Source organism: Pseudophryne corroboree, chromosome 3 (genome assembly GCF_028390025.1).
Source record: "Pseudophryne corroboree isolate aPseCor3 chromosome 3, aPseCor3.hap2, whole genome shotgun sequence".
NCBI classification, from domain to species: Eukaryota; Metazoa; Chordata; class Amphibia; order Anura; family Myobatrachidae; genus Pseudophryne; species Pseudophryne corroboree.
Window position 1 is genome coordinate 115679811 of NC_086446.1, and position 13812 is coordinate 115693622.

Consider the following 13812-nt stretch of genomic DNA (forward strand, 5'->3'; position numbering starts at 1 on the left):
TTCTAACTACTGGTTCATAAATGAATACATTTGAAAATTGAATGCATCAACAGAACGGTGTTGGCAGTATAAAAATATCTACAGCACCTTGTATTCCCAGGTGGTCTCCGATCCAAGTACTAACCAGGACCAACACTGCTTAGCTTCCAAGATCAGATGAGATGGGGCGTATCCAGTGTGGTGTTGCTGTAGATGAACTTTCTGGTTTCTGTTAGAAAGTTTCTACTTCTAACTACTGGTTCATAAATGAATACGTTTTAAAATGGAATGCATCAACAGAACGGTGTTGACAGTATAAAATTATCTACAGCACCTTGTATTCCCAGGTGGTCTCCCATCAAAGTACTAACCAGGCCCAACACTGCTTAGCTTCCAAGATCAGATGAGATTGGGCGTATCCAGTTTGGTGTGGCTGTAGTTGAGCTTTATAGTTTCTGTTAGAACTTTTCTACTTCTAACTACTGGTTCATAAATGAATACGTTTGAAAATGGAATGCATCAACAGAACGGTGTTGGTTGTATGAAAATATCTACATCACCTTGTATTCCCAGGTGGTCTCCCATCCAAGTACTAAACAGGCCCAACACTGCTTATCTTCCAAGATCAGATGAGATTGGGCGTATCCAGTGTGGTGTGGCTGTAGATGAGCTTTGTGGTTTCTGTTAGAACTTTTCTGCTTCTAACTACTGGTTCATAAATGAATACGTTTGAAAATGGAATGCATCAACAGAACGGTGTTGGCAGTATAAAAATATCTACAGCACCTTGTATTCCCAGGTGGTCTCCCATCCAAGTACTAACCAGGCCCAACACTGCTTAGCTTCCAAGATCAGATGAGATTGGGCGTATCCAGTGTCGTGTGGCTGTAGATGAACTTTGTGGTTTCTGTTAGAACTTTTCTACTTCTAACTACTGGTTCATAAATTAATACGTTTTAAAATGGAATGCATCAACAGAACGGTGTTGGCAGTATAAAAATATCTACAGCACCTTGTATTCCCAGGTGGTATCCCATCCAAGTACTAACCAGGCCCAACACTGCTTAGCTTCCAAGATCAGATGAGATTGGGCGTATCCATTGTGGTGTGGCTGTAGATGAACTTTGTGGTTTCTGTTAGAACTTTTCTACTTCTAACTACTGGTTCATAAATGAATACGTTTGAAAATGGAATGCATCAACAGAACGGTGTTGGCAGTATAAACATATCTACAGCACCTTGTATTCCCAGGTGGCCTCCCATCCAAGTACTAACCAGGCCCAACACTGCTTAGCTTCCAAGATCAGATGAGATTGGGCGTATCCAGTGTGGTGTGGCTGTAGATGAGCTTTGTGGTTTCTATTAGAACTTTTCTACTTCTAACTACTGGTTCATAAATGAATACATTTTAAAATGGAATGCATCAACAGAACGGTGTTGGCAGTATAAAAATATCTACAGCACCTTGTATTCCCAGGTGGTGTCCCATCCAAGTACTAACCAGGCCCAACACTGCTTAGCTTCCAAGATCAGATGAGATTGGGCGTATCCAGTGTGGTGTGGCTGTAGATGAGCTTTGTGGTTTCTATTAGAACTTTTCTACTTCTAACTACTGGTTCATAAATGAATACATTTGAAAATTGAATGCATCAACAGAACGGTGTTGGCAGTATAAAAATATCTACAGCACCTTGTATTCCCAGGTGGTCTCCCATCCAAGTACTAACCAGGACCAACACTGCTTAGCTTCCAAGATCAGATGAGATTGGGCGTATCCAGTGTGGTGTTGCTGTAGGTGAACTTTCTGGTTTCTGTTAGAACGTTTCTACTTCTAACTACTGGTTCATAAATGAATACGTTTTAAAATGGAATGCATCAATAGAACGGTGTTGACAGTATAAAATTATCTACAGCACCTTGTATTCCCAGGTGGTCTCCCATCCAAGTACTAACCAGGCCCAACACTGCTTAGCTTCCAAGATCAAATGAGATTGGGCGTATCCAGTTTGGTGTGGCTGTAGTTGAGCTTTATGGTTTCTGTTAGAACTTTTCTACTTCTAACTACTGGTTCATAAATGAATACGTTTGAAAATGGAATGCATCAACAGAACGGTGTTGGTTGTATGAAAATATCTACATCACCTTGTATTCCCAGGTGGTCTCCCATCCAAGTACTAACCAGGCCCAACACTGCTTAGCTTCCAAGATCAGATGAGATTGGGCATAACCAGTGTGGTGTGGCTGTAGATGAGCTTTGTGGTTTCTGTTAGAACTTTTCTACTTCTAACTACTGGTTCATAAATGAATACGTTTGAAAATGGAATGCATCAACAGAACGGTGTTGGCAGTATAAAAATATCTACACCACCTATGTATTCCCAGGTGGTCTCCCATCCAAGTACTAACCAGGCCCAACACTGCTTAGCTTCCAAGATCAGATGAGATTGGGCATAACCAGTGTGGTGTGGCTGTAGAAGAGCTTTATGGTTTCGGTTAGTACTTTTCTACTTCTAACTACTGGTTCATAAATGAATACGTTTGAAAATGGAATGCATCAACAGAACGGTGTTGGCAGTATAAAAATATCTACAGCACCTTGTATTCCCAGGTGGTCTCCCATCCAAGTACTAACCAGGCCCAACACTGCTTAGCTTCCAAGATCAGATGAGATTGGGCGTATCCAGTGTGGTGTGGCTGTAGATGAGCTTTGTGGTTTCTGTTAGAACTTTTCTACATCTAACTACTGGTTCATAAATGAATACGTTTGAAAATGGAATGCATCAACAGAACGGTGTTGGCAGTATAAAAATATCTACAGCACCTTGTATTCCCAGGTGGTGTCCCATCCAAGTACTAACCAGGCCCAACACTGCTTAGCTTCCAAAATCAGATGAGATTGGGCGTATCCAGTGTGGTGTGGCTGTAGATGAGCTTTGTGGTTTCTGTTAGAACTTTTCTACTTCTAACTACTGGTTCATAAATGAATACGTTTGAAAATGGAATGCATCAACATAACGGTGTTGGCAGTATAAAAATATCTACAGCACCTTGTATTCCCAGGTGGTCTCCCATCCAAGTACTAACCAGGCCCAATACTGCTTTGCTTCCAAGATCAGATGAGATTGGGCGTATCCAGTGTGGTGTGGCTGTAGATGAGCTGTGTGGTTTCTGTTTGAACTTTTCTACTTCTAACTACTGGTTCATAAATGAATACATTTGAAAATTGAATGCATCAACAGAACGGTGTTGGCAGTATAAAAATATCTACAGCACCTTGTATTTCCAGGTGGTCTCCCATCCAAGTACTAACCAGGACCAACACTGCTTAGCTTCCAAGCTCAGATGAGATTGGGCGTATCCAGTGTGGTGTTGCTGTAGATGAACTTTCTGGTTTCTGTTTAAACTTTTCTACTTCTAACTACTGGTTCATAAATGAATACGTTTGAAAATTGAATGCATCAACAGAACGGTGTTGGCAGTATAAAAATATCTACAGCACCTTGTATTCCCAGGTGGTCTCCCATCTAAGTATTAACCAGGCCCAACACTGCTTAGCTTCCTAGATCAGATGAGATTGGGCGTATCCAGTGTGGTGTGGCTGTAGATAAGCTTTGTGGTTTCTGTTAGAACTTTTCTACTTCTAACTACTGGTTCATAAATGAATACGTTTGAAAATGGAATGCATCAACAGAACGGTGTTGGCAGTATAAAAATATATACACCACCTATGTATTCCCAGGTGGTCTCCCATCCAAGTACTAACCAGGCCCAACACTGCTTAGCTTCCAAGATCAGATGATATTGGGCATATCCAGTGTGGTGTGGCTGTAGAAGAGCTTTATGGTTTCGGTTAGTACTTTTCTACTTCTAACTACTGGTTCATAAATGAATACGTTTGAAAATGGAATGCATCAACAGAACGGTGTTGGTAGTATAAAAATATCTACAGCACCTTGTATTCCCAGGTGGTCTCCCGTCCAAGTACTAACCAGGCATAACACTGCTTAGCTTCCAAGATCAGATGAGATTGGGCGTATCCAGTGTGGTGTGGCTGTAGATGAGCTTTATGGTTTCTGTTAGAACTTTTCTACTTCTAACTACTGGTTTATAAATGAATACGTTTGAAAATGGAATGCATCAACAGAACGGTGTTGGCAGTATAAAAATATCTACAGCACCTTGTATTCCCAGGTGGTCTCCCATCCAAATACTAACCAGGCCCAACACTGCTTAGCTTCCAAGATCAGATGAGATTGGGCGTATCCAGTGTGGTGTTGCTGTAGATGAACTTTCTGGTTTCTGTTAGAACTTTTCTACTTCTAACTACTGGTTCATAAATGAATACGTTTGAAAATGGAATGCATCAACAGAACGGTGTTGGTTGTATAAAAATATCTACATCACCTTGTATTCCCAGGTGGTCTCCCATCCAAGTACTAACCAGGCCCAACACTGCTTAGCTTCCAAGATCAGATGAGATTTGGCGTATCCAGTGTGGTGTGGCTGTAGATGAGCTTTGTGGTTTCTGTTAGAACTTTTCTACTTCTAACTACTGGTTCATAAATGAATACGTTTGAAAATGGAATGCATCAACAGAACGGTGTTGGCAGTATAAACATATCTACAGCACCTTGTATTCCCAGGTGGTCTCCCATCCAAGTACTAACCAGGCCCTACACTGCTTAGCTTCCAAGATCAGATGAGATTGGGCGTATCCAGTGTGGTGTTGCTGTAGATGAACTTTCTGGTTTCTGTTAGAACTTTTCTACTTCTAACTACTGGTTCATAAATAAATATGTTTGAAAATGGAATGCATCAACAGAACGGTGTTGGTAGTATAAAAATATCTACAGCACCTTGTATTCCCAGGTGGTCTCCCATCCAAGTACTAACCAGGCCCAACACTGCTTAGCTTCCAAGATCAGATGAGATTGGGCATATCCAGTGTGGTGTGGCTGTAGAAGAGCTTTATGGTTTCTGTTAGTACTTTTCTACTTCTAACTACTGGTTCATAAATAAATATGTTTGAAAATGGAATGCATCAACTGAACGGTGTTGGTAGTATAAAAATATCTACAGCACCTTGTATTCCCAGGTGGTCTCCCATCCAAGTACTAACCAGGCCCAACACTGCTTAGCTTCCTAGATCAGATGAGATTTGGCGTATCCAGTGTGGTGTGGCTGTAGATGAGCTTTGTGGTTTCTGTTAGAACTTTTCTACTTCTAACTACTGGTTCATAAATGAATACGTTTGAAAATGGAATGCATCAACAGAACGGTGTTGGCAGTATAAAAATATCTACAGCACATTGTATTCCCAGCTGGTCTCCCATCCAAGTACTAACCAGGCCCAACACTGCTTAGCTTCCAAAATCAGATGAGATTGGGCGTATCCAGTGTGGTGTGGCTGTAGATGAGCTTTGTGGTTTCTGTTAGAACTTTTCTACTTCTAACTACTGGTTCATAAATGAATACGTTTGAAAATGGAATGCATCAACATAACGGTGTTGGCAGTATAAAAATATCTACAGCACCTTGTATTCCCAGGTGGTCTCCCATCCAAGTACTAACCAGGCCCAACACTGCTTAGCTTCCTAGATCAGATGAGATTGGGCGTATCCAGTGTGGTGTGGCTTTAGATGAGCTTTGTGGTTTCTGTTAGAACTTTTCTACTTCTAACTACTGGTTCATAAATGAATACGTTTGAAAATGGAATGCATCAACAGAACGGTGTTGGCAGTATAAAAATATATACACCACCTATGTATTCCCAGGTGGTCTCCCATCCAAGTACTAACCAGGCCCAACACTGCTTAGCTTCCAAGATCAGATGATATTGGGCATATCCAGTGTGGTGTGGCTGTAGAAGAGCTTTATGGTTTCGGTTAGTACTTTTCTACTTCTTACTACTGGTTCATAAATGAATACGTTTGAAAATGGAATGCATCAACATAACGGTGTTGGCAGTATAAAAATATCTACAGCACCTTGTATTCCCAGGTGGTCTCCCATCCAAGTACTAACCAGGCCCAACACTGCTTAGCTTCCTAGATCAGATGAGATTGGGCGTATCCAGTGTGGTGTGGCTGTAGATGAGCTTTGTGGTTTCTGTTAGAACTTTTCTACTTCTAACTACTGGTTCATAAATGAATACGTTTGAAAATGGAATGCATCAACAGAACGGTGTTGGCAGTATAAAAATATATACACCACCTATGTATTCCCAGGTGGTCTCCCATCCAAGTACTAACCAGGCCCAACACTGCTTAGCTTCCAAGATCAGATGATATTGGGCATATCCAGTGTGGTGTGGCTGTAGAAGAGCTTTATGGTTTCGGTTAGTACTTTTCTACTTCTAACTACTGGTTCATAAATGAATACGTTTGAAAATGGAATGCATCAACAGAACGGTGTTGGTAGTATAAAAATATCTACAGCACCTTGTATTCCCAGGTGGTCTCCCATCCAAGTACTAACCAGGCATAACACTGCTTAGCTTCCAAGATCAGATGAGATTGGGCGTATCCAGTGTGGTGTGGCTGTAGATGAGCTTTATGGTTTCTGTTAGAACTTTTCTACTTCTAACTACTGGTTTATAAATGAATACGTTTGAAAATGGAATGCATCAACAGAACGGTGTTGGCAGTATAAAAATATCTACAGCACCTTGTATTCCTGGTGGTCTCCCATCCAAATACTAACCAGGCCCAACACTGCTTAGCTTCCAAGATCAGATGAGATTGGGCGTATCCAGTGTGGTGTTGCTGTAGATGAACTTTCTGGTTTCTGTTAGAACTTTTCTACTTCTAACTACTGGTTCATAAATGAATACGTTTGAAAATGGAATGCATCAACAGAACGGTGTTGGCAGTATAAAAATATCTACAGCACCTTGTATTCCCAGCTGGTCTCCCATCCAAGTACTAACCAGGCCCAACACTGCTTAGCTTCCAAAATCAGATGAGATTGGGCGTATCCAGTGTGGTGTGGCTGTAGATGAGCTTTGTGGTTTCTGTTAGAACTTTTCTACTTCTAACTACTGGTTCATAAATGAATACGTTTGAAAATGGAATGCATCAACATAACGGTGTTGGCAGTATAAAAATATCTACAGCACCTTGTATTCCCAGGTGGTCTCCCATCCAAGTACTAACCAGGCCCAACACTGCTTAGCTTCCTAGATCAGATGAGATTGGGCGTATCCAGTGTGGTGTGGCTTTAGATGAGCTTTGTGGTTTCTGTTAGAACTTTTCTACTTCTAACTACTGGTTCATAAATGAATACGTTTGAAAATGGAATGCATCAACAGAACGGTGTTGGCAGTATAAAAATATATACACCACCTATGTATTCCCAGGTGGTCTCCCATCCAAGTACTAACCAGGCCCAACACTGTTTAGCTTCCAAGATCAGATGATATTGGGCATATCCAGTGTGGTGTGGCTGTAGATGAGCTTTGTGGTTTCTGTTAGAACTTTTCTACTTCTAAATACTGGTTCATAAATGAATACGTTTGAAAATGGAATGCATCAACAGAACGGTGTTGGTAGTATAAAAATATCTACAGCACCTTGTATTCCCAGGTGGTCTCCCGTCCAAGTACTAACCAGGCATAACACTGCTTAGCTTCCAAGATCAGATGAGATAGGGCGTATCCAGTGTGGTGTGGCTGTAGATGAGCTTTATGGTTTCTGTTAGAACTTTTCTACTTCTAACTACTGGTTTATAAATGAATACGTTTGAAAATGGAATGCATCAACAGAACGGTGTTGGCAGTATAAAAATATCTACAGCACCTTGTATTCCCAGGTGGTCTCCCATCCAAATACTAACCAGGCCCAACACTGCTTAGCTTCCAAGATCAGATGAGATTGGGCGTATCCAGTGTGGTGTTGCTGTAGATGAACTTTCTGGTTTCTGTTAGAACTTTTCTACTTCTAACTACTGGTTCATAAATGAATACGTTTGAAAATGGAATGCATCAACAGAACGGTGTTGGTTGTATAAAAATATCTACATCACCTTGTATTCCCAGGTGGTCTCCCATCCAAGTACTAACCAGGCCCAACACTGCTTAGCTTCCAAGATCAGATGAGATTTGGCGTATCCAGTGTGGTGTGGCTGTAGATGAGCTTTGTGGTTTCTGTTAGAACTTTTCTACTTCTAACTACTGGTTCATAAATGAATACGTTTGAAAATGGAATGCATCAACAGAACGGTGTTGGCAGTATAAACATATCTACAGCACCTTGTATTCCCAGGTGGTCTCCCATCCAAGTACTAACCAGGCCCAACACTGCTTAGCTTCCAAGATCAGATGAGATTGGGCGTATCCAGTGTGGTGTTGCTGTAGATGAACTTTCTGGTTTCTGTTAGAACTTTTCTACTTCTAACTACTGGTTCATAAATGAATACGTTTGAAAATGGAATGCATCAACAGAACGGTGTTGGTTGTATAAAAATATCTACATCACCTTGTATTCCCAGGTGGTCTCCCATCCAAGTACTAACCAGGCCCAACACTGCTTAGCTTCCAAGATCAGATGAGATTTGGCGTATCCAGTGTGGTGTTGCTGTAGATGAACTTTCTGGTTTCTGTTAGAACTTTTCTACTTCTAACTACTGGTTCATAAATAAATATGTTTGAAAATGGTATGCATCAACAGAACGGTGTTGGCAGTATAAAAATATCTACAGCACCTTGTATCCCCAGGTGGTCTCCCATCCAAGTATTAACCAGGCCCAACACTGCTTAGCTTCCTAGATCAGATGAGATTGGGCATATCCAGTGAGGTGTGGCTGTAGATGACCTTTGTGATTTCTGTTAGAACTTTTCTACTTCTAACTACTGGTTCATAAATGAATACGTTTGAAAATGGAATGCATCAACAGAACGGTGTTGGCAGTATAAAAATATCTACACCACCTATGAATTCCCAGGTGGTCTCCCATCCAAGTACTAACCAGGCCCAACACTGCTTAGCTTCCGAGATCAGATGAGATTGGGCATATCCAGTGTGGTGTGGCTGTAGAAGAGCTTTATGGTTTCTGTTAGAACTTTTCTACTTCTAACTACTGGTTCATAAATAAATATGTTTGAAAATGGAATGCATCAACAGAACGGTGTTGGTAGTATAAAAATATCTACAGCACCTTGTATTCCCAGGTGGTCTCCCATCCAAGTACTAACCAGGCCCAACACTGCTTAGCTTCCAAGATCAGATGAGATTGGGCATATCCAGTGTGGCGTGGCTGTAGAAGAGCTTTATGGTTTCTGTTAGTACTTTTCTACTTCTAACTACTGGTTCATAAATAAATATGTTTGAAAATGGAATGCATCAACAGAACGGTGTTGGTAGTATAAAAATATCTACAGCACCTTGTATTCCCAGGTGGTCTCCCATCCAAGTACTAACCAGGCCCAACACTGCTTAGTTTCCTAGATCAGATGAGATTGGGCGTATCCAGTGTGGTGTGGCAGTAGATGAGCTTTGTGGTTTCTGTTAGAACTTTTCTACTTCTAACTACTGGTTCATAAATGAATACGTTTGAAAATGGAATGCATCAACAGAACGGTGTTGGCAGTATAAAAATATCTACAGCACCTTGTATTCCCAGCTGGTCTCCCATCCAAGTACTAACCAGGCCCAACACTGCTTAGCTTCCAAAATCAGATGAGATTGGGCGTATCCAGTGTGGTGTGGCTGTAGATGAGCTTTGTGGTTTCTGTTAGAACTTTTCTACTTCTAACTACTGGTTCATAAATGAATACGTTTGAAAATGGAATGCATCAACATAACGGTGTTGGCAGTATAAAAATATCTACAGCACCTTGTATTCCCAGGTGGTCTCCCATCCAAGTACTAACCAGGCCCAACACTGCTTAGCTTCCTAGATCAGATGAGATTGGGCGTATCCAGTGTGGTGTGGCTGTAGATGAGCTTTGTGGTTTCTCTTAGAACTTTTCTACTTCTAACTACTGGTTCATAAATGAATACGTTTGAAAATGGAATGCATCAACAGAACGGTGTTAGCAGTATAAAAATATATACACCACCTATGTATTCCCAGGTGGTCTCCCATCCAAGTACTAACCAGGCCCAACACTGCTTAGCTTCCAAGATCAGATGATATTGGGCATATCCAGTGTGGTGTGGCTGTAGAAGAGCTTTATGGTTTCGGTTAGTACTTTTCTACTTCTAACTACTGGTTCATAAATGAATACGTTTGAAAATGGAATGCATCAACATAACGGTGTTGGCAGTATAAAAATATCTACAGCACCTTGTATTCCCAGGTGGTCTCCCATCCAAGTACTAACCAGGCCCAACACTGCTTAGCTTCCTAGATCAGATGAGATTGGGCGTATCCAGTGTGGTGTGGCTGTACAAGAGCTTTGTGGTTTCTGTTAGAACTTTTCTACTTCTAACTACTGGTTCATAAATGAATACGTTTGAAAATGGAATGCATCAACAGAACGGTGTTGGCAGTATAAAAATATATACACCACCTATGTATTCCCAGGTGGTCTCCCATCCAAGTACTAACCAGGCCCAACACTGCTTAGCTTCCAAGATCAGATGAGATTGGGCGTATCCAGTGTGGTGTGGCTGTAGATGAGCTTTATGGTTTCTGTTAGAACTTTTCTACTTCTAACTACTGGTTTATAAATGAATACGTTTGAAAATGGAATGCATCAACAGAACGGTGTTGGCAGTATAAAAATATCTACAGCACCTTGTATTCCCAGGTGGTCTCCCATCCAAGTACTAACCTGGCCCAACAGTGCTTAGCTTCCAAGATCAGATGAGATTGGGCGTATCCAGTGTGGTGTTGCTGTAGATGAACTTTCTGGTTTCTGTTAGAACTTTTCTACTTCTAACTACTGGTTCATAAATGAATACGTTTGAAAATGGAATGCATCAACAGAACGGTGTTGGTTGTATAAAAATATCTACATCACCTTGTATTCCCAGGTTGTCTCCCATCCAAGTACTAACCAGGCCCAACACTGCTTAGCTTCCAAGATCAGATGAGATTTGGCGTATCCAGTGTGGTGTGGCTGTAGATGAGCTTTGTGGTTTCTGTTAGAACTTTTCTACTTCTAACTACTGGTTCATAAATGAATACGTTTGAAAATGGAATGCATCAACAGAACGGTGTTGGCAGTATAAACATATCTACAGCACCTTGTATTCCCAGGTGGTCTCCCATCCAAGTACTAACCAGGCCCAACACTGCTTAGCTTCCAAGATCAGATGAGATTGGGCATATCCAGTGTGGTGTGGCTGTAGAAGAGCTTTATGGTTTCTGTTAGTACTTTTCTACTTCTAACTACTGGTTCATAAATAAATATGTTTGAAAATGGAATGCATCAACAGAACGGTGTTGGTAGTATAAAAATATCTACAGCACCTTGTATTCCCAGGTGGTCTCCCATCCAAGTACTAACCAGGCCCAACACTGCTTAGCTTCCAAGATCAGATGAGATTGGGCGTATCCAGTGTAGTGTTGCTGTAGATGAACTTTCTGGTTTCTGTTAGAACTTTTCTACTTCTAACTACTGGTTCATAAATGAATACGTTTTAAAATGGAATGCATCAACAGAACGGTGTTGGTAGTATAAAATTATCTACAGCACCTTGTATTCCCAGGTGGTCTCCCATCCAAGTACTAACCAGGCCCAACACTGCTTAGCTTCCTAGATCAGATGAGATTGGGCGTATCCAGTGTGGTGTGGCTGTAGATGAGCTTTGTGGTTTCTGTTAGAACTTTTCTACTTCTAACTACTGGTTCATAAATGAATACGTTTGAAAATGGAATGCATCAACAGAACGGTGTTGGCAGTATAAAAATATCTTCAGCACCTTGTATTCCCAGCTGGTCTCCCATCCAAATACTAACCAGGCCCAACACTGCTTAGCTTCCAAAATCAGATGAGATTGGGCGTATCCAGTGTGGTGTGGCTGTAGATGAGCTTTGTGGTTTCTGTTAGAACTTTTCTACTTCTAACTACTGGTTCATAAATGAATACATTTGAAAATGGAATGCATCAACATAACGGTGTTGGCAGTATAAAAATATCTACAGCACCTTGTATTCCCAGGTGGTCTCCCATCCAAGTACTAACCAGGCCCAATACTGCTTTGCTTCCAAGATCAGATGAGATTTGGCGTATCCAGTGTGGTGTGGCTGTAGATGAGCTGTGTGGTTTCTGTTTGAACTTTTCTACTTCTAACTACTGGTTCATAAATGAATACATTTGAAAATTGAATGCATCAACAGAACGGTGTTGGCAGTATAAAAATATCTACAGCACCTTGTATTCCCAGGTGGTCTCCCATCCAAGTACTAACCAGGACCAACACTGCTTAGCTTCCAAGATCAGATGAGATTGGGCGTATCCAGTGTGGTGTTGCTGTAGATGAACTTTCTGGTTTCTGTTTAAACTTTTCTACTTCTAACTACTGGTTCATAAATGAATACGTTTGAAAATTGAATGCATCAACAGAACGGTGTTGGCAGTATAAAAATATCTACAGCACCTTGTATTCCCAGGTGGTCTCCCATCCAAGTACTAACCAGGCCCAACACTGCTTAGCTTCCTAGATCAGATGAGATTGGGCGTATCCAGTGTGGTGTGGCTGTAGATGAGCTTTGTGGTTTCTGTTAGAACTTTTCTACTTCTAACTACTGGTTCATAAATGAATACGTTTGAAAATGGAATGCATCAACAGAACGGTGTTGGCAGTATAAAAATATATACACCACCTATGTATTCCCAGGTGGTCTCCCATCCAAGTACTAACCAGGCCCAACACTGCTTAGCTTCCAAGATCAGATGATATTGGGCATATCCAGTGTGGTGTGGCTGTAGAAGAGCTTTATGGTTTCGGTTAGTACTTTTCTACTTCTAACTACTGGTTCATAAATGAATACGTTTGAAAATGGAATGCATCAACAGAACGGTGTTGGTAGTATAAAAATATCTACAGCACCTTGTATTCCCAGGTGGTCTCCCATCCAAGTACTAACCAGGCCCAACACTGCTTAGCTTCCAAGATCAGATGAGATTGGGCGTATCCAGTGTGGTGTGGCTGTAGATGAGCTTTATGGTTTCTGTTAGAACTTTTCTACTTCTAACTACTGGTTTATAAATGAATACGTTTGAAAATGGAATGCATCAACAGAACGGTGTTGGCAGTATAAAAATATCTACAGCACCTTGTATTCCCAGGTGGTCTCCCATCCAAGTACTAACCAGGCCCAACACTGCTTAGCTTCCAAGATCAGATGAGATTGGGCGTATCCAGTGTGGTGTTGCTGTAGATGAACTTTCTGGTTTCTGTTAGAACTTTTCTACTTCTAACTACTGGTTCATAAATGAATACGTTTGAAAATGGAATGCATCAACAGAACGGTGTTGGTTGTATAAAAATATCTACATCACCTTGTATTCCCAGGTGGTCTCCCATCCAAGTACTAACCAGGCCCAACACTGCTTAGCTTCCAAGATCAGATGAGATTTGGCGCATCCAGTGTGGTGTGGCTGTAGATGAGCTTTGTGGTTTCTGTTAGAACTTTTCTACTTCTAACTACTGGTTCATAAATGAATACGTTTGAAAATGGAATGCATCAACAGAACGGTGTTGGCAGTATAAACATATCTACAGCACCTTGTATTCCCAGGTGGTCTCCCATCCAAGTACTAACCAGGCCCAACACTGCTTAGCTTCCAAGATCAGATGAGATTGGGCGTATCCAGTGTGGTGTTGCTGTAGATGAACTTTCTGGTTTCTGTTAGAACTTTTCTACTTCTAACTACTGGTTCAT

At 41.2% G+C, this 13812-nt stretch overlaps 35 non-coding genes and 26 pseudogenes across 35 annotated transcripts; all 61 read right to left on the reverse strand.

Annotated features, from left to right (window-relative positions):
* Positions 1–75: 75 nt before the first annotated feature.
* On the reverse strand, positions 76–194 carry LOC134894869 (5S ribosomal RNA; annotated as a pseudogene).
* A 107-nt stretch (positions 195–301) lies between these two features.
* LOC134884430 (5S ribosomal RNA) lies at positions 302–420 on the reverse strand. Its single transcript, XR_010168578.1, has one exon. It is a non-coding gene; the product is annotated as a 5S ribosomal RNA (ribosomal RNA).
* Positions 421–527: 107 nt separating this feature from the next.
* Positions 528–646, reverse strand: LOC135068653 (5S ribosomal RNA). The gene has a single exon (XR_010254848.1). It is a non-coding gene; the product is annotated as a 5S ribosomal RNA (ribosomal RNA).
* A 107-nt stretch (positions 647–753) lies between these two features.
* Positions 754–872, reverse strand: LOC135066408 (5S ribosomal RNA). Its single transcript, XR_010252656.1, has one exon. It is a non-coding gene; the product is annotated as a 5S ribosomal RNA (ribosomal RNA).
* A 107-nt stretch (positions 873–979) lies between these two features.
* On the reverse strand, positions 980–1098 carry LOC135067968 (5S ribosomal RNA). The gene has a single exon (XR_010254178.1). It is a non-coding gene; the product is annotated as a 5S ribosomal RNA (ribosomal RNA).
* Positions 1099–1205: 107 nt separating this feature from the next.
* LOC135060802 (5S ribosomal RNA) lies at positions 1206–1324 on the reverse strand. Its single transcript, XR_010247196.1, has one exon. It is a non-coding gene; the product is annotated as a 5S ribosomal RNA (ribosomal RNA).
* A 107-nt stretch (positions 1325–1431) lies between these two features.
* LOC135060813 (5S ribosomal RNA) lies at positions 1432–1550 on the reverse strand. Its single transcript, XR_010247207.1, has one exon. It is a non-coding gene; the product is annotated as a 5S ribosomal RNA (ribosomal RNA).
* Positions 1551–1657: 107 nt separating this feature from the next.
* On the reverse strand, positions 1658–1776 carry LOC134886400 (5S ribosomal RNA). The gene has a single exon (XR_010170484.1). It is a non-coding gene; the product is annotated as a 5S ribosomal RNA (ribosomal RNA).
* A 107-nt stretch (positions 1777–1883) lies between these two features.
* LOC134885011 (5S ribosomal RNA) lies at positions 1884–2002 on the reverse strand. The gene has a single exon (XR_010169140.1). It is a non-coding gene; the product is annotated as a 5S ribosomal RNA (ribosomal RNA).
* A 107-nt stretch (positions 2003–2109) lies between these two features.
* LOC134885119 (5S ribosomal RNA) lies at positions 2110–2228 on the reverse strand. The gene has a single exon (XR_010169242.1). It is a non-coding gene; the product is annotated as a 5S ribosomal RNA (ribosomal RNA).
* Positions 2229–2335: 107 nt separating this feature from the next.
* LOC134892775 (5S ribosomal RNA) lies at positions 2336–2455 on the reverse strand (annotated as a pseudogene).
* Positions 2456–2562: 107 nt separating this feature from the next.
* LOC134896116 (5S ribosomal RNA) lies at positions 2563–2681 on the reverse strand. The gene has a single exon (XR_010171979.1). It is a non-coding gene; the product is annotated as a 5S ribosomal RNA (ribosomal RNA).
* Positions 2682–2788: 107 nt separating this feature from the next.
* LOC135068699 (5S ribosomal RNA) lies at positions 2789–2907 on the reverse strand. The gene has a single exon (XR_010254892.1). It is a non-coding gene; the product is annotated as a 5S ribosomal RNA (ribosomal RNA).
* Positions 2908–3014: 107 nt separating this feature from the next.
* On the reverse strand, positions 3015–3133 carry LOC135069255 (5S ribosomal RNA). The gene has a single exon (XR_010255441.1). It is a non-coding gene; the product is annotated as a 5S ribosomal RNA (ribosomal RNA).
* A 107-nt stretch (positions 3134–3240) lies between these two features.
* On the reverse strand, positions 3241–3359 carry LOC134890322 (5S ribosomal RNA; annotated as a pseudogene).
* Positions 3360–3466: 107 nt separating this feature from the next.
* On the reverse strand, positions 3467–3585 carry LOC134887853 (5S ribosomal RNA; annotated as a pseudogene).
* Positions 3586–3692: 107 nt separating this feature from the next.
* Positions 3693–3812, reverse strand: LOC134896449 (5S ribosomal RNA; annotated as a pseudogene).
* A 107-nt stretch (positions 3813–3919) lies between these two features.
* On the reverse strand, positions 3920–4038 carry LOC134891733 (5S ribosomal RNA; annotated as a pseudogene).
* Positions 4039–4145: 107 nt separating this feature from the next.
* On the reverse strand, positions 4146–4264 carry LOC135067246 (5S ribosomal RNA). The gene has a single exon (XR_010253466.1). It is a non-coding gene; the product is annotated as a 5S ribosomal RNA (ribosomal RNA).
* A 107-nt stretch (positions 4265–4371) lies between these two features.
* LOC134886450 (5S ribosomal RNA) lies at positions 4372–4490 on the reverse strand. The gene has a single exon (XR_010170532.1). It is a non-coding gene; the product is annotated as a 5S ribosomal RNA (ribosomal RNA).
* Positions 4491–4597: 107 nt separating this feature from the next.
* Positions 4598–4716, reverse strand: LOC135060615 (5S ribosomal RNA). Its single transcript, XR_010247008.1, has one exon. It is a non-coding gene; the product is annotated as a 5S ribosomal RNA (ribosomal RNA).
* Positions 4717–4823: 107 nt separating this feature from the next.
* On the reverse strand, positions 4824–4942 carry LOC135064480 (5S ribosomal RNA). Its single transcript, XR_010250790.1, has one exon. It is a non-coding gene; the product is annotated as a 5S ribosomal RNA (ribosomal RNA).
* Positions 4943–5049: 107 nt separating this feature from the next.
* Positions 5050–5168, reverse strand: LOC134886827 (5S ribosomal RNA). The gene has a single exon (XR_010170903.1). It is a non-coding gene; the product is annotated as a 5S ribosomal RNA (ribosomal RNA).
* A 107-nt stretch (positions 5169–5275) lies between these two features.
* Positions 5276–5394, reverse strand: LOC134889739 (5S ribosomal RNA; annotated as a pseudogene).
* Positions 5395–5501: 107 nt separating this feature from the next.
* Positions 5502–5620, reverse strand: LOC134888383 (5S ribosomal RNA; annotated as a pseudogene).
* Positions 5621–5727: 107 nt separating this feature from the next.
* Positions 5728–5847, reverse strand: LOC134896450 (5S ribosomal RNA; annotated as a pseudogene).
* A 107-nt stretch (positions 5848–5954) lies between these two features.
* LOC135065443 (5S ribosomal RNA) lies at positions 5955–6073 on the reverse strand. Its single transcript, XR_010251727.1, has one exon. It is a non-coding gene; the product is annotated as a 5S ribosomal RNA (ribosomal RNA).
* A 107-nt stretch (positions 6074–6180) lies between these two features.
* Positions 6181–6300, reverse strand: LOC134896451 (5S ribosomal RNA; annotated as a pseudogene).
* Positions 6301–6407: 107 nt separating this feature from the next.
* Positions 6408–6526, reverse strand: LOC134888159 (5S ribosomal RNA; annotated as a pseudogene).
* Positions 6527–6633: 107 nt separating this feature from the next.
* On the reverse strand, positions 6634–6751 carry LOC134891168 (5S ribosomal RNA; annotated as a pseudogene).
* A 107-nt stretch (positions 6752–6858) lies between these two features.
* On the reverse strand, positions 6859–6977 carry LOC135068784 (5S ribosomal RNA). Its single transcript, XR_010254976.1, has one exon. It is a non-coding gene; the product is annotated as a 5S ribosomal RNA (ribosomal RNA).
* A 107-nt stretch (positions 6978–7084) lies between these two features.
* LOC134888384 (5S ribosomal RNA) lies at positions 7085–7203 on the reverse strand (annotated as a pseudogene).
* Positions 7204–7310: 107 nt separating this feature from the next.
* Positions 7311–7430, reverse strand: LOC134896289 (5S ribosomal RNA; annotated as a pseudogene).
* Positions 7431–7537: 107 nt separating this feature from the next.
* LOC134894266 (5S ribosomal RNA) lies at positions 7538–7656 on the reverse strand (annotated as a pseudogene).
* A 107-nt stretch (positions 7657–7763) lies between these two features.
* LOC135067247 (5S ribosomal RNA) lies at positions 7764–7882 on the reverse strand. Its single transcript, XR_010253467.1, has one exon. It is a non-coding gene; the product is annotated as a 5S ribosomal RNA (ribosomal RNA).
* Positions 7883–7989: 107 nt separating this feature from the next.
* On the reverse strand, positions 7990–8108 carry LOC134886451 (5S ribosomal RNA). The gene has a single exon (XR_010170533.1). It is a non-coding gene; the product is annotated as a 5S ribosomal RNA (ribosomal RNA).
* A 107-nt stretch (positions 8109–8215) lies between these two features.
* Positions 8216–8334, reverse strand: LOC135059962 (5S ribosomal RNA). Its single transcript, XR_010246357.1, has one exon. It is a non-coding gene; the product is annotated as a 5S ribosomal RNA (ribosomal RNA).
* A 107-nt stretch (positions 8335–8441) lies between these two features.
* Positions 8442–8560, reverse strand: LOC134889660 (5S ribosomal RNA; annotated as a pseudogene).
* Positions 8561–8667: 107 nt separating this feature from the next.
* On the reverse strand, positions 8668–8786 carry LOC134894080 (5S ribosomal RNA; annotated as a pseudogene).
* A 107-nt stretch (positions 8787–8893) lies between these two features.
* Positions 8894–9013, reverse strand: LOC134893594 (5S ribosomal RNA; annotated as a pseudogene).
* Positions 9014–9120: 107 nt separating this feature from the next.
* Positions 9121–9239, reverse strand: LOC135069900 (5S ribosomal RNA). Its single transcript, XR_010256080.1, has one exon. It is a non-coding gene; the product is annotated as a 5S ribosomal RNA (ribosomal RNA).
* A 107-nt stretch (positions 9240–9346) lies between these two features.
* On the reverse strand, positions 9347–9465 carry LOC134890718 (5S ribosomal RNA; annotated as a pseudogene).
* Positions 9466–9572: 107 nt separating this feature from the next.
* On the reverse strand, positions 9573–9691 carry LOC135068785 (5S ribosomal RNA). The gene has a single exon (XR_010254977.1). It is a non-coding gene; the product is annotated as a 5S ribosomal RNA (ribosomal RNA).
* Positions 9692–9798: 107 nt separating this feature from the next.
* Positions 9799–9917, reverse strand: LOC135065445 (5S ribosomal RNA). The gene has a single exon (XR_010251728.1). It is a non-coding gene; the product is annotated as a 5S ribosomal RNA (ribosomal RNA).
* Positions 9918–10024: 107 nt separating this feature from the next.
* On the reverse strand, positions 10025–10144 carry LOC134896448 (5S ribosomal RNA; annotated as a pseudogene).
* A 107-nt stretch (positions 10145–10251) lies between these two features.
* On the reverse strand, positions 10252–10370 carry LOC134889582 (5S ribosomal RNA; annotated as a pseudogene).
* A 107-nt stretch (positions 10371–10477) lies between these two features.
* LOC134890363 (5S ribosomal RNA) lies at positions 10478–10597 on the reverse strand (annotated as a pseudogene).
* Positions 10598–10704: 107 nt separating this feature from the next.
* Positions 10705–10823, reverse strand: LOC135067180 (5S ribosomal RNA). Its single transcript, XR_010253402.1, has one exon. It is a non-coding gene; the product is annotated as a 5S ribosomal RNA (ribosomal RNA).
* Positions 10824–10930: 107 nt separating this feature from the next.
* On the reverse strand, positions 10931–11049 carry LOC134893563 (5S ribosomal RNA; annotated as a pseudogene).
* Positions 11050–11156: 107 nt separating this feature from the next.
* LOC135064481 (5S ribosomal RNA) lies at positions 11157–11275 on the reverse strand. Its single transcript, XR_010250791.1, has one exon. It is a non-coding gene; the product is annotated as a 5S ribosomal RNA (ribosomal RNA).
* A 107-nt stretch (positions 11276–11382) lies between these two features.
* LOC135066011 (5S ribosomal RNA) lies at positions 11383–11501 on the reverse strand. Its single transcript, XR_010252273.1, has one exon. It is a non-coding gene; the product is annotated as a 5S ribosomal RNA (ribosomal RNA).
* A 107-nt stretch (positions 11502–11608) lies between these two features.
* Positions 11609–11727, reverse strand: LOC135065447 (5S ribosomal RNA). The gene has a single exon (XR_010251730.1). It is a non-coding gene; the product is annotated as a 5S ribosomal RNA (ribosomal RNA).
* Positions 11728–11834: 107 nt separating this feature from the next.
* On the reverse strand, positions 11835–11953 carry LOC134892527 (5S ribosomal RNA; annotated as a pseudogene).
* Positions 11954–12060: 107 nt separating this feature from the next.
* LOC134889430 (5S ribosomal RNA) lies at positions 12061–12179 on the reverse strand (annotated as a pseudogene).
* A 107-nt stretch (positions 12180–12286) lies between these two features.
* On the reverse strand, positions 12287–12405 carry LOC135068367 (5S ribosomal RNA). The gene has a single exon (XR_010254571.1). It is a non-coding gene; the product is annotated as a 5S ribosomal RNA (ribosomal RNA).
* Positions 12406–12512: 107 nt separating this feature from the next.
* LOC135065448 (5S ribosomal RNA) lies at positions 12513–12631 on the reverse strand. Its single transcript, XR_010251731.1, has one exon. It is a non-coding gene; the product is annotated as a 5S ribosomal RNA (ribosomal RNA).
* A 107-nt stretch (positions 12632–12738) lies between these two features.
* On the reverse strand, positions 12739–12858 carry LOC134896453 (5S ribosomal RNA; annotated as a pseudogene).
* Positions 12859–12965: 107 nt separating this feature from the next.
* LOC134896127 (5S ribosomal RNA) lies at positions 12966–13084 on the reverse strand. The gene has a single exon (XR_010171980.1). It is a non-coding gene; the product is annotated as a 5S ribosomal RNA (ribosomal RNA).
* A 107-nt stretch (positions 13085–13191) lies between these two features.
* On the reverse strand, positions 13192–13310 carry LOC135059963 (5S ribosomal RNA). The gene has a single exon (XR_010246358.1). It is a non-coding gene; the product is annotated as a 5S ribosomal RNA (ribosomal RNA).
* A 107-nt stretch (positions 13311–13417) lies between these two features.
* LOC134885271 (5S ribosomal RNA) lies at positions 13418–13536 on the reverse strand. The gene has a single exon (XR_010169387.1). It is a non-coding gene; the product is annotated as a 5S ribosomal RNA (ribosomal RNA).
* Positions 13537–13643: 107 nt separating this feature from the next.
* Positions 13644–13762, reverse strand: LOC135059964 (5S ribosomal RNA). Its single transcript, XR_010246359.1, has one exon. It is a non-coding gene; the product is annotated as a 5S ribosomal RNA (ribosomal RNA).
* Positions 13763–13812: the final 50 nt, after the last annotated feature.